The sequence below is a fragment of the Pseudochaenichthys georgianus genome, chromosome 3 (genome assembly GCF_902827115.2).
Source record: "Pseudochaenichthys georgianus chromosome 3, fPseGeo1.2, whole genome shotgun sequence".
NCBI classification, from domain to species: Eukaryota; Metazoa; Chordata; class Actinopteri; order Perciformes; family Channichthyidae; genus Pseudochaenichthys; species Pseudochaenichthys georgianus.
In genome coordinates, this window is record NC_047505.1 from 52,084,552 (window position 1) to 52,098,401 (window position 13,850).

A 13,850-nucleotide genomic window follows, 5' to 3' on the forward strand; every position below is an offset into this window, starting at 1 on the left:
TTAAATTGAAGTTGTCTGAGGTCCTGACCACCAGCTGCTCTTGCATTAATAAGTAGTGCACCTTACTGTCTTTTTGTTTACTTATTTGTGTTCTCTGTATTGTATATGTCTGCTATGTGTAAGAACGTGTAACGTCGCTGCCTTCTTGGCCAGGTCAGCATTGGAAATGAGATTTTGACTCAATGTTTTCATCTGGTTAAATACAAATATTAGTAATCAAAATACTTAGATTATTGCATGAAAAACGGTTATAACTTAGTAACCATTCATTAAAAAGCTCAAAAACAGCTTCTTTGGCAAGTTAAGGTTGATAAAGCTGGCCACCCCATTATATCCATCACGCGTTAAATGGAAGACATTATTTGGAAATGCGGACGGGAGCCGGCGAAGCAGAACGTGAATTCATTATTGAAGAATTGTCTTTTTTTTCTTCTTTTTTACGATATGTGGAAAGTTATTTAGCTATTTTCCATTAACGTACTCTTGTTTTAACTGTTTCCCATTATGTTCTGTATGCCTTGTGACCATTTCATTTCGCAAAATGCAAAAGAAATGAAGAGAGATAAATGACTTCCTTTTGTTCCCTTTCCTCTCCTCCATCTTCCATCTTCATTATTCCTCATCACCCTTTCTCTCACTCTTTTCTCCTCCTTCCTTCTCACCATTTACTTTCTCTATCCTAACTCCAATCTTTCCTCCTCCTCCTCCTCCTCCCAGTGATGAAGGAGGGAGTTTTAGAAAGAGAGAGGATGAGAGGAGGAGGTTGAATGGGGGGGTGGTCTCTATAAGAGCAGCTGTCTGCAGACTCCACGTAGCCAGAACGACCTGCAGAGACCGAGGGAAGTAAACGTAAACGCTGACCAACATCTACCTGCACCGAGGGACCCTAAAGGCACAGCCCCCACACAGGTAGGAAGAAATGCCTTGACCTCTGACCTCTGATTCAGATCATTTTGTGTTTTGCATGTAAGTCGTTTTAAGAATCCTTAACAGTAAGTAAAAGATAGTTTGATTGACGACACCTTGTCCAGAAGGTAAATATATCGTTTTAAACCCTTTTAACTTCTTGGTTGTTTCTTACGTTTGAATGTGGAAGATTAAGAGAGTCCAATAAATGACTTTTTTGCATATCATTTGCACAACGAAAAGTCAACTTGGGGACTCAGGACAAATTGAAGGGTATCATTTGAAATCCTTTTGCCTCCTTAGTCGTGTCTACAGTTGGTATTGTGGCAGACTTAGACAACAATCCAATGTTTTGCTTATAAGTCGTAGAGGTAAAGACGTACTTACAAAAAGTAAAATTGGAGACATGCTCTTAGGGAAGTAAGGATATAATTTTAAATACCTTCGATGCATCTTTCGTTGACCAATATAAGACATCAATCCTAATCTAAATTACATTTCAACTTAAATCAAAATTCAACGTAATCAATTGCACTTTTGACGACAGTAAAACGTAAAAAGTAAAAACCTTCTGACCTCTTCAGAAAGTGGTGATATCATTTCAAATCTCGTTCCCTCTTTAGATGCAACATGTTCTGTTAATGCAGCGGTTTTAGATTATTGTTGGGAGAGCCCAATAAAATACATGCAATACAAAAATGCACCTTAAATTGCACATAAGGGAGGAGTTACAGACTGTTACTGAAAGAGTTGCTTTTGATGTTCCCATCGGTCTTTGTGTGCGTCACCTGTTTAAAGGTGCTAGTGTTAAGGTCAAACTTTGACCTTTGAAACAGAATCCTTGGTGATATGTGTCTGCGTCACTTGTCGACGTATCGTAACGCCTGCTCTACGTTTCACTGTTGCATCTTTTGTCGTGACGCCGTGACCTTTGATCTTTCTGCGGCCGAGTGCTTGTGACGACCATCTTTATCTATTGGACAGACCTAAAACCTTTTCATTCATGCGACACTAACATGTTTAGAAGATTATAAGAACATTTCTTCCCTTTCGACGTGAATGGGATATTCAGGGAGATCTCGTCACGCACTGCAGAGACTCACGCGTTAAAGGGTTACGTCAATGTGAGGAAAGACGTTTAAACCAATCACGAGACTCCGCCGATGAGGTGTTTTGAGCTCCGGACGACATTGACGTAAATGCACCAGTTTAGCATTTACGTCAATGCTAGTTGCTTGCGAAACTTTTATTATTGAAAGAAATACAAGAAAGTCGGCACCGGATAAAACCCGCTATCCAGCCAATAAACAATAAAAGCAAATTAATTTATACGAACAACAATATTAATAATAACATTAATTGCTAAAAGGCTCTTTACAGGCAATACAAACAGGATTTCTGCTGCGTGTAGTTTAATTTAGGAGGGGTTGGAGTTAGATATGAAGTCGTCTTTACAAAACCAACTTTTACTGATTTAATTCTGGACAAATATTCCTAAAATGTGTCTTTTATATTACCTACGACCTTGACCATACTATGCAAGGCCATTTTATAGATAACAAATAGCACATTATCACACATTACAGTTGAAAAAAACATTTAAAGCATTTAGATCAGATCAATCAAAGCCAAGAAGATGCGATTAAAATTACCTAAAATATAATAACAGGTAGACTGGCATAGAACAAAATAAAAGATAAAATACAAGAAGAAAGATTGCAGTGCAGTTTAAGATATATAAGTGTTTGATTTAATGAAATAACCATGGGCAGCTGATACGCCAACATTTTCCTATTTCTATGTGAGTGTTATGGCTTTGTGGTTCGACCCACACGTGTTGCATTGATGCTAACACAAACACCAGTGTGGTAAATAGCATCAATGCAACACGTCTTACCGAGCACATGGACTGTTGTGCTAAACTTCCCCACAGTTAATCACCGCATGCTAAGTGAGTTAAAAGCATAACAAGGCTTCACATAGGGAAAGATTGGCGGAAGAACGTTCTGCTCTTATGGTGCAAAGAAATGTATATCAAGCAACCAGTAATGCCAACAATTATTACAGTGTAATCAGAGTTTTTTAATTGTAATTGTAATATTATATTTTACTCTACTATGTATTATTCTATTGACCTGTATCTTAATCTTGTTTTATAATTGTTTGTTTGATAGAGATTATGCAATGTTTTTAGTATGTATTGATTGATATGTACCTGCCTAAGGACTGCAGATGGAAATTAGCTATTAGCTCAAACCTGGCATAACACATCAAAAGTCAAAAGTCAACTTTAATGTGAATTGTTCTGTGTGTTAGTCCAGACAGAGAGATCAAAATGTCTTCTCTTTTCTGAGATAAATGTATGTGTATGCTTGGTCCTTTAAATAAATACAAAACACACACTGCAGAGATATCTGAAGGTGTATCGCTCCGTCTGAGGACTACACACGTTTGTTTGGTCGAGAGGAAAAGGTCGTCAACAGTTCGTCCAGATTACTCATTACTCGTCAGGCCTGATTTACTGCCACGCTCCGCTGGTTTCATGAATGAAAGGAGGAACGCTGTTTACACCGGGCTTTAAGGCTGAGTAATAGGAGGTCATCTGGGTGAGAGCACCTTGATTTATCAGAGTCACGTTCTCTCATCTCACTTCATTGCTGGATTATCTTTAGGCACCGGCCTGAAGGTATCTGAGTCTTTATTTTACACATAGTTTTAAAGGAAATACTCGTAATTATTGTATCTTTTACTGGTTGAATCCGTTATTTTGTACACTTTTATCGATAAATATATCTTTGTTTGTATTTCAGAATCAGAATAAGTTTTATTACCAAGTACGTTTACACATACGAGGAATTTACTTTGGTATAAGTGGTGCATACGTAGACACAGAACGAAGAATGCCATTTGATTGCTCTCCTTTAATTATTTGTTTATTTATTTAGTCGTTTATTTAGCACTTTGTAATGTGAGTTGAGAAAGATGTCATATACATTTTTGTATAAATATTATTAATATTAGTCTTTGTTTAATAGATATAACGTACTAATCTTGATAATGAAACGTATGGTACAATAAAATAATACTATATTGTATAATGTAATATATTATATGTATATATTAATTAATGTTTTAGAGAACATTCACCAACTTGATGAAACATGCGTTTATATAAACGATGGAAATATTTGCATCGTTTATAATCCTGTCAAATAAACGTAGTGAGAATAATGTAGAAGATTTGCTTCCAAATTGTAGTCGAGTCGATGTATAAAGTACCAGAAAACGCTTTACTTTCCACCATCATATTTGTCACTTAATGAAAGAGATAGATAGATAGATGGATAGATAGATAGATGGATGGATAGATAGATAGATAGATGGATGGATAGATAGATAGATAGATAGATAGATAGATAGATAGATAGATAGATAGATGGATAGATAGATAGATAGATAGATAGATGGATGAATAGATGGATAGATAGATAGATAGATGGATGGATAGATAGATGGATAGATGGATGGATAGATATATAGATGGATAGATGGATAGATAGATAGATGGATAGATGGATGGATAGATGGATGGATAAATAGATAGATGGATAGATGGATGGATAGATAGATGGATAGATGGATAGATAGATAGATAGATAGATGGATGGATAGATAGATGGATGGATAGATAGATGGATAGATGGATGGATGGATAAATAGATAGATGGATAGATAGATGGATAGATGGATGGATAGATAGATGGATAGATGGATAGATAGATAGATAGATGGATGGATAGATAGATGGATAGATGGATGGATGGATAGATAGATAGATAGATAGATGGATAGATAGATGGATGGATAGATGGATGGATAAATAGATAGATAGCTATATAGATAGCTAGATAGATGGATTGATGGATGGATAGATAGATAGATAGATAGATAAGTAAAAAGCAATAACATAGCATTAAAAAGGAGAGCTTTCCTGAGCTGCAGCCACGTGTCTCTTCTCCTCAGTAACACACAATAAGCTGATCTTCTCAACACACTTGAAACCATCTGAAGGCCGCAGAGGAACAGGTTGGATCAGAGGTCACGCAGCATTGTTCAGGTTGTGGTGGCTGCACTGAATCGGCTCCAAACGTGAAGTGGAGTTAATCCTGGAGATAATGTTCCTCACACAGCGGGGCCCTTTTGTCCCGGGAGGCTTTCACAGATCCTTTCTCCCTGCTTGTGTCAGTATCAAAGGACTCTCGTTAGACAGTTACAGACAGTTGTGGAAGCAAAGATGGACAACATTATTTAGCTTGTTGTTGATTACATGGACCTTTCCTCTGGCTCCTGGTTCACATGTTATCAAGGGATTACATCTGCATTAACAGAAGTAATCAACCTTAGATGTTAGTCAGAAATGGAGATGCTAAAGCAGCTGTTATTATCGATCGACAAAAAGAAGGAAGAGAAGAAGAGGACACGTATCTATAGCAGGAGTAGTGATATGACAAACCAGAAGTCAGAGTAACAGAAAGTCGTCCACTTTCTCTCATTGTATAACGCTGAATAAAAGTACGCCAGAAAGACAGACAGCCTCTTTCAGTGTATCTGTGTGATGAGAGTAGGCATCTTGACGTCTGACATATTGATCTTAGGTTAATCTTCCTTACATCGTTAATTAAACATTTGAAAGCCTCAAAATTAAGCGTTTTTTGGCCATCCTTTAAAGGTCCGTAAATCAGGGGATGATTTATTGTTTATGTCGATCACCTTGACAGCATGAACACTTGCACAGCCCTTATTTATATTCTTAAATAAAAGTTGTAAAATGCGCTCGATTTATTGCACTGAGCCAGACAGTTGCTGATTGGAGGTGGGTCTTAGAGAACAAGATTTTTGTTTTCCAGTTATTCCATTTTCGCTCCGTTCGCCATTGACAAATCCCCATAGGAATGAAAGCGGGCAAACTAACTCCTACCTGCTTTATAGCTTTCAAATTAATCTTCAAAATCTGGTTTTAATGTATGATTGTTGTTGTTTTGTTTGACTTTAACTCTATCTATTGTTGTTCTTTTCTTTTCACTCTCTCTGTAAAGCGACTTCGAGCACCTGTTAAAGCGCTTACAAAATACATCTATTATTATTTATCGACCAACGCCAAAGGCAAGAACAGTCTTCTGGAGCCAATATGTTTTATTTACAACGTACAGTGGGAGCCCTAAGGTCGGGGCTTTGGAAACGAACCGGACAGTGAGAACATTAATAATGATCTATGGCTCGCGTCACAATTTACTACTACAGTGTGATGTATTTATTATTCTATTTTAAGCCACACCTGAGGGGAATGCAGCCATTTGTATTATCGTTCGTTGCACCTGTGTTCGATAAAGTCATTTGAAGTAAGTAAGAGGGATAATAAATCATAATACAGATGTACAAAGGGGGAAAACTATATCTCATATATGTCTAGGTGTGATAGAAAAGCAATACAAGTTTACACCTCATCTGAAAACATAAATAAAGAGATCAATATGAGATGTGTTGTTGGCGTCACCGTGTGTGTGAGCCCACCTCCAGTTCATTAATCGACCTTGAAATTATTAGGTGCATTGAGAAGGGAAATTGATTTAGCTGAGCGTGTCTGCCTTTAATGGCTGCAGCCACAGCCTGAGTGACAGCGAGCGTCTCGTCAAAGCACTAAAGGTTTGGCTGCAGATATGTCAAAACGCCCACTCTGCAGACACATCGGTGAACTAACAGGATCTCTGAGACAAAGGAGCAGGAACACAATAAATAATCTCTTTTACTAATAGTACTGGAAGTGCTGTTAGAGGTTTGTGGTTCTTTTCTAACAATACATCTCCTGATTCTGATCATTTATCATCAACTCACGGCCAAAGCGTTCCATCCAGTCCGAAGAATATTTTTGGATTCAGAAAATGTGAGGTGGAAATGACTTAAAGGAGGGGTAGGTAAGTTTCAGAAACCGGCTCGAGATACACTTTTTGTTATATTCCATGGAATGCTCTTAACATCCCGATAGCAATGAATATCTGAAGTGCTTTGACAAAAAATCCATACAAAAATGTAATCTGTAGAAGCCGTAATACTGTAAAAAAAATTTACAGTAACGTTGTACAGTATTACGGCTTGGATGGCCTACCTGCCTGTCAGCCTTCCATCGGGGCACAAACTTATCTCGTGCCCTCATTGGTCATGTGCGCGTTCGTGTGTGTTGGAGGAGGGGCTCTATAAGGAAGTGGCAGATATTCTCCGGTTGTGTATTTTCAGGCTGCGGCCCCACGAGGACGAAAACGGCTAAACGCATAGGATTAACGCAAACGCAATCGCAAACGGCTTCCGTCCACATGCAATAATTATCCGGATAGTGTCTGCCCACACGAGACCGCTCCGTTTAGCTCCAACCGCTGGAGAAGCTGCAGTACATATGCCGAGCCTGTACTTGGCGCTGTAACTTCCTCCACAAAAGCAGCGAAGAAGCATGGTTGTCATGGTTGCCCTTCTGTTTATTCTCCGCGGTGGGGGCCGAGGGAACCGGGCAGAGTTTTTCGCCAGTCAGCGTGTATTAAAGTTGAAATCTTCCGGACAAAATTATAAAAGTGCCGGTCAAAGGTCTTCTTTGTTATTTATTGAGCTTTAAAACAAATGAATAACGACTCTATATAATATAATGATAAAATACACGGAGCCTCTCTTTTTCCTCCTTCTCTTCGGACAGCGTCAGTGTCTGTCTCATGCAGCAGCTGATCCAGTAATGAGTGACCCGGCCGACAGTAAAAAATAAACATATTTATAACTAGTTTAGGGAGTTTGAGAGGTAATTAAAATAGCTAAGGGTGATGATCTGACTTGAAGTGTGTGTTTTGCTGCAGCGGGAGGAGCTGTAGGTGGGCAGAGCTGCGTGTCTCCGTCCTGTCAGATTAGACTTCACTCGCGAGAGAAAGATAAATAATCTGAATTCAGGATGCAGTTTACTTTGACGTGGGGGTGAGCAGCAGAGGTGGGGAGAGGCGGGGCTATTGCCTCATCATTATTGCTGTAGATGTTGCACAAACAACTGTAGCATGGTCAATAGCGTCCGGAGCACGATAGCAATTCTGCGATCCGCCATTGTTGTTGTTGTTGGTGGCGAAACACTTCAGCACTGGCGCGGGGTAAGCGGAGGAGAGCAGAAGAGGTGGGGAGAGGCGGGGCTATTGCGCAATCACTATCAGTGATCTGAAAATGTCCGTATAGGGCGCACACACGGAGCTGTTTGACCCCCCAGAGAGTGGCGTATACATTTCTATCCACCTTGGGACCCGTTGTCGTTTCCTCAGTCGTTTAGTGCCATATTCGGTCGTCCTCGTGTGGCCGAACGGTCTATATGACACTAAACAGTAACGCAAACGACCGAATTCGTCCTCGTGGGGCCGCAGCCTCAAATTCTAGCGATCTCGAGCCGGTTTCTCAAATGTACCTACCCCACCTTTAAATCTTAAGTATGGCGGGATAGGGGAGTCTGGATGTGTATGTCCAACATCCAATGAAAACATCTCATTGGCTTTTAGTGGGTCAAGGGAGAGGCTGACCACAAAAACACATCATCAGAGTTTATAGATTATTTTACCTTCACGGTCTACTGTATGTTTCCTTCTTTTTAATGCTGCTTTAATTCTATTTTGAGATGTTCAAATTCTAGTATTCTTTATTTCTACTTATGTGCAATGCCTTGTTTTGTTTTGTTGTTTTTTAGGCTGCTGCAACAAACAAACATTTCCCAATTTGGGATCAATAGAGTACCTTATCTTATCTTTACCTTATCCCTGCACAACTCTATCATTAAAGACAAGATGTCTCATTTAGTATGTGTTTAACATACAAAGAGTAAGAAAGTGTAGGTGGAGGACAGGGGAGAGGAAGTGCCTGAGTACAGAGGCAGAGGTAATGACAGGGAAACTAGTAGGTAGAGAGTAGTGACTCACCATAACTATACAGATTAGATATTTTCAATCAACCTGATTGGTAATATAGATCTTCTGTCCTGAAATGTGTCACGTAAATGACCACCCCGTCATTTTGCCAGATAGCTATCATTATTAAAACAAAGAGAGCAATGTATTCTGAGTGGGCCCGAGACAAGCTGTCAATCAAAGTCAGTTCACTGCCATCGGGGCTGCAGGCAGAAGAATAAACAACAACTAATTACCTGTCAAAGTGACTCATCAACTGACGAAGCCATCATCACCATCAGCGCTTAATTATTCAATGTTTAATTTTTATCAATATGCAGGTTGCCTCTTCTTTAAGATAGAGTTTTAACAGTTTAGCAAACATCATTTTAGATGCTTCATGGTCTCTTTATATATGAAAAGTCAATAAAGGAATGCGCCATTTGCATTTTGATATAGACTGAACTACATTTGACTTTTAAATTACATTTAACCTGAACACCAAACCACAGAATAGTTCATGTGTTATGCTGTTCTTGCACAAGAATAACATTAAATCAAAATGCCAGGACACTATCATATAAAAAGCACTCACAAAGTTAAAACAATACATGGTGTACCGGCATGAATGTGACAATATGGCAAGGCAAGGCAAGTTTATTTATATAGCACCTTTCAACACAAGGCAATTCAAGGTGCTTTACACAAATGAAAGACATTCAGACAAAGGCATTAATCATTAAAAAGAAAAGATAATAAAAGAAACACTAAAAGAAAAAATACATGAATAAAAAGTACATGGTGGTTATTATATTTAAATAACGTAATCATCTGCAGATTGAGCTGCAGGACAGATGCTCCTCCGTTCAACCAGCCGTGAATAATCCGGCTTTAAGTCACTCTTCGGGGCTTGGACTCATTTAATTCGTACTTCCTGTTCTTGATAAGAAAATGGCAAGACAAATACAATAATGTTGAGTTGATTTATCTATGTTGAACATTTCTGTATTTTAACAGCATTTACACATGGCTGAGTATGCTTTTAAATCACGAGGTTTAGTCCTTTATCAACCATGCAAAGCTGCACATGTGCTGATGTTTCCACTTTATTATATTGTATTTATTATTTGTCTTAGTATTACCGGTTGAGCCTAGATACTTAGATATTCAGTGGATTTTTAATATAAAATATATTTTAACTTTTGCACTGCAAGACGTCCATCAGCAGCGCCGCAGTGCAGATGTTAATGACTTAATTAACTGGTATATTTGTAGTTAATCAGATCATTAAAAGCAGAGTAATTGGGTTTAAAGACTCTCAAGAGTCTCTCTCTGCTGATCTATTGACGTCTACCAGGTTCTCTACCTGGTAGACGTCAATAGAAGACCTGAGAAAAGATCAGTCCATTTAACAGAGCTTTTCAAGGTCCTTTAGAGACAAGAAGGTAGAAAAACAGATACAGACGACGATGTATGAAGTGCGTACTTGAGTGAACGTCTGCATGTACTTCATAGGAAATCTGAAAATGAAATTAATTGTTTTGAGCAGGAAAGACGTAGATACTACTCAACTCTAGTTCCCTGCCGTCAGCCTCAAGAACAATATGGACTTCTGCTTAAACCTCCAGCGACAGCTGTCAAAAAACATATCCTATGATACATGTTTATTCACAAAGCTAGCATTTTTAAGGAGAAAATAAATCATCTTTACAGAATTTCCTGTGTGGACTTTATCATAGGAGTCCACGATATTCGATTTTTCAAAAATAAGCAAATATTTTCCAACTGATTTGACCGATTTCTGACGCCTTTGCCATTCTTTCCATCTATTTGACATCAAATCTCTCCTTTAGTGGAATTAACATCATTATGCCATATTATTAAGCAATAACAAATAAAAACAATTTGGTTACTTGGTTACTTGGATACTTGGTTACTTGGTTACTTGGTTACTTGGTTACTTGGTTACTTGGATACTTGGTTACTTGGTTACTTGCTTACTTGGATACTTGGTTACTTGGTTACTTGGTTACTTGGTTACTTGGTTACTTGGATACTTGGATACTTAGTTACTTGGTTACTTGGTTACTTGGTTACTTGGTTACTTGGATACTTGGTTACTTGGATACTTGGTTACTTGGTTACTTGGTTACTTGGTTACTTGCTTTAATTGGATACTTGGTTACTTGGTTACCTGGTTACTTGGTTACTTGGTTACTTGGTTACTTGGATACTTGGTTACATGGTTACTTGGTTACTTAGTTACTTGGTTACTTGGTTACTTGGATACTTGGTTACTTGGATACTTGGTTACTTGGTTACTTGGTTACTTGGATACTTGGTTACTTGGTTAGTTGTTTTAGTACAGAAGTGCATCCCAATCCAAAGTACGGCAAAAATGCAATATTAGTACCCGCTACTGCTCTCATAGTGGTGAAAAAGTCGTGCGTAGAACACTTCTCACACTCATTGATCGCCATCTTGGCAACGTTAACTGATTGGGAAACCATCAGTGATTGCAGGACTATTTAAGAAACAAAAACACTATACTGGAAAATAAGCCACGGTCAATTTGATTGGCTTGTTTGTAACAATTTGGTACCTCAAACGAAAACAGCGGTGGTCACAGCAGTGCGATTTGAGACAACACCACATGCTCAAATTTCACACACTACTGTATGCATGTGTTCACAATGTAAGACATGGTCCTAAGAAAGAATAAGAGGAGAGACTGCGAAAGATAACATTTGCAAGCTAGCTAGCAAACATCGGCCATCGTCATTCCTGTGAGGGAACAGCAGCTGTGGGGGATTTGTGACAATGCTACACGGTTTAATATTTAACAAACTGCACAAGTGCTCTCAACGGACGACATGGTAGTGTATACGTAGTGTATGTATGTGAACTGAGACACAGAAGTATTTTAAATGAAAGCTAGTACAGTATGTAGAGATGGACTGACACAATGGTTTTAGTGTATGAAGGAAAGCATTCTACTTGAATTGTCCTGACTCATGTCTTAATAAAGGAAAACTATTCCGTATGACTCTTCTGTCAGCAGGTAACAGACAAAGATGTGAAGTCTCCTTCACGCATTAGCCTTAATGACGTTGGCTAATTTTAGAAGTCTGCCCAAAGTCAATGACAGGAGGTTTGAAAACGAGCTGTTTGTCTAAATCCACCGCCATCTGCCATCTCATCTGCCTAAACTGTCCTCTATCTAAAATGGCTGCTCTTTTGTCCTTCACTGTCAACCCGTCCTCCTTCCTGACGTAGGCCACACACACACACACACACACACACACACACACACACACACACACACACACACACACACACACACACACACACACACACAGTTTTATTGTTTGCAAACTAGGAGACTGATTAATTTTGATTAATTTTGCAGAGCTGACGTTCTTTGGGTAGTTTAATACTGGGATTTAATGACTCTGAATAAATTAAATAGTTCCAAGGCATTATGATGAAGTGTTTTATTTAAGACCAATTAGTTTGACTTTCAGCCACGTCTGGTAACCAGATAACGACCAACTACTGTTAAAACATCAGCGTAGAGGTGTGTGTGTGTGTGTGTGTGTGTGTGTGTGTGTGTGTGTGTGTGTGTGTGTGTGTGTGTGCGTGTGTGTGTGTGTGTGTGTGTGCGTGCGTGCGTGCGTGCGTGCGTGCGTGTGTGTGTGTGAATTTGTATATGAGTGTGTCCAACAATATACTATATAGTGGGAATACATAGTATGCATATATTGTTTTGTGCTTTTGTGGCTGAACTTTGGTTTATTAATGCAGTGGATGTTTGTGGGATGTGGGTCTGTGTGTGTGTGTGTGTGTGTGTGTGTGTGTGTGTGTGTGTGTGTGTGTGTGTGTGTGTGTGTGTGTGTGTGTGTGTGTGTGTGTGTGTGTGTGTGTGTGTGTGTGTGTGTGTGTGTGTGTGTGTGTGTGTGTGTGTGTGTGTGTGTGTGTGTGTGTGTGTGTGTGTGTGTGTGTGTGTGTGGGGGTTTTTCAGCAGCAAACAATGACTCAGCTTGTAGCCAGAGGCATTAATTGAGGCGTCAATTAGAGAAGTTAACGAGTTTGTTTAATGAGATGAAAACCCTGGTTGTGTTTCTAACGTCAGGCATGGGATGTTTCTTCCAGAATAAAGTAAAAGAAAACATTCCTGACCTTTTTTTTCAATCACTTGTTTATTTGTCACCTTCTTCTATCTTGTGTGCTCTTAATCCGTCTCTCAATTTCACTCCCTACCCCCTGTGGTTATCTTACTCATTGTCCTCTTCCCAATGTCAGACGAACAACATTATGAATACTACTACCGTCCCCTCGTCTGGGAGTCCATGTTCAGTTTAATACGTCAAAATCCAATGGAAAAATCCCATTGCTAATTCATAACTAAAAAACAAATGAAAACTCACAACGTGTGTGGTACTGAACGTGTGTGTACTGAACGTGTGTGGTACTGAACGTGTGTACTGAACGTGTGTGGTACTGAACGTGTGTGGTACTGAACGTGTGTGATACTGAACGCGTGTGGTACTGAACGCGTGTGGTACTGAACGTGTGTGTACTGAACGTGTGTGGTACTGAACGTGTGTGGTACTGAACGTGTGTGGTACTGAACGTGTGTACTGAACGTGTGTGTACTGAACGTGTGTGGTCTGAACGTGTGTGGTACTGAACGTGTGTGGTACTGAACGTGTGTGTACTGAACGTGTGTACTGAACGTGTGTGGTACTGAACGTGTGTGGTACTGAACGTGTGTACTGAACGTGTGTGGTACTGAACGTGTGTGGTACTGAACGTGTGTACTGAATATGTGTGTACTGAACGTGTGTGGTACTGAACGTGTGTGTACTGAACGTGTGGTACTGAACGTGTGTGTACTGAACGTGTGTGGTACTGAACGTGTGTACTGAACGTGTGTGGTACTGAACGTGTGTACTGAACGTGTGTACTGAACGTGTGTGGTACTGAACGTGT

At 39.4% G+C, this 13,850-nt stretch overlaps 1 protein-coding gene across 1 annotated transcript in view; it reads left to right on the top strand.

Annotated features, from left to right (window-relative positions):
- Positions 1 to 828: 828 nt before the first annotated feature.
- The window catches only part of pnoca (prepronociceptin a), a 19,836-nt gene continuing 6,814 nt past the window's right edge, over positions 829 to 13,850 (top strand). Inside the window, exon 1 of the mRNA XM_034103968.1 lies at positions 829 to 909. The gene's annotated coding sequence lies outside the window, so the exon portion shown is untranslated. The remainder of the gene's footprint in view (positions 910 to 13,850) is intronic.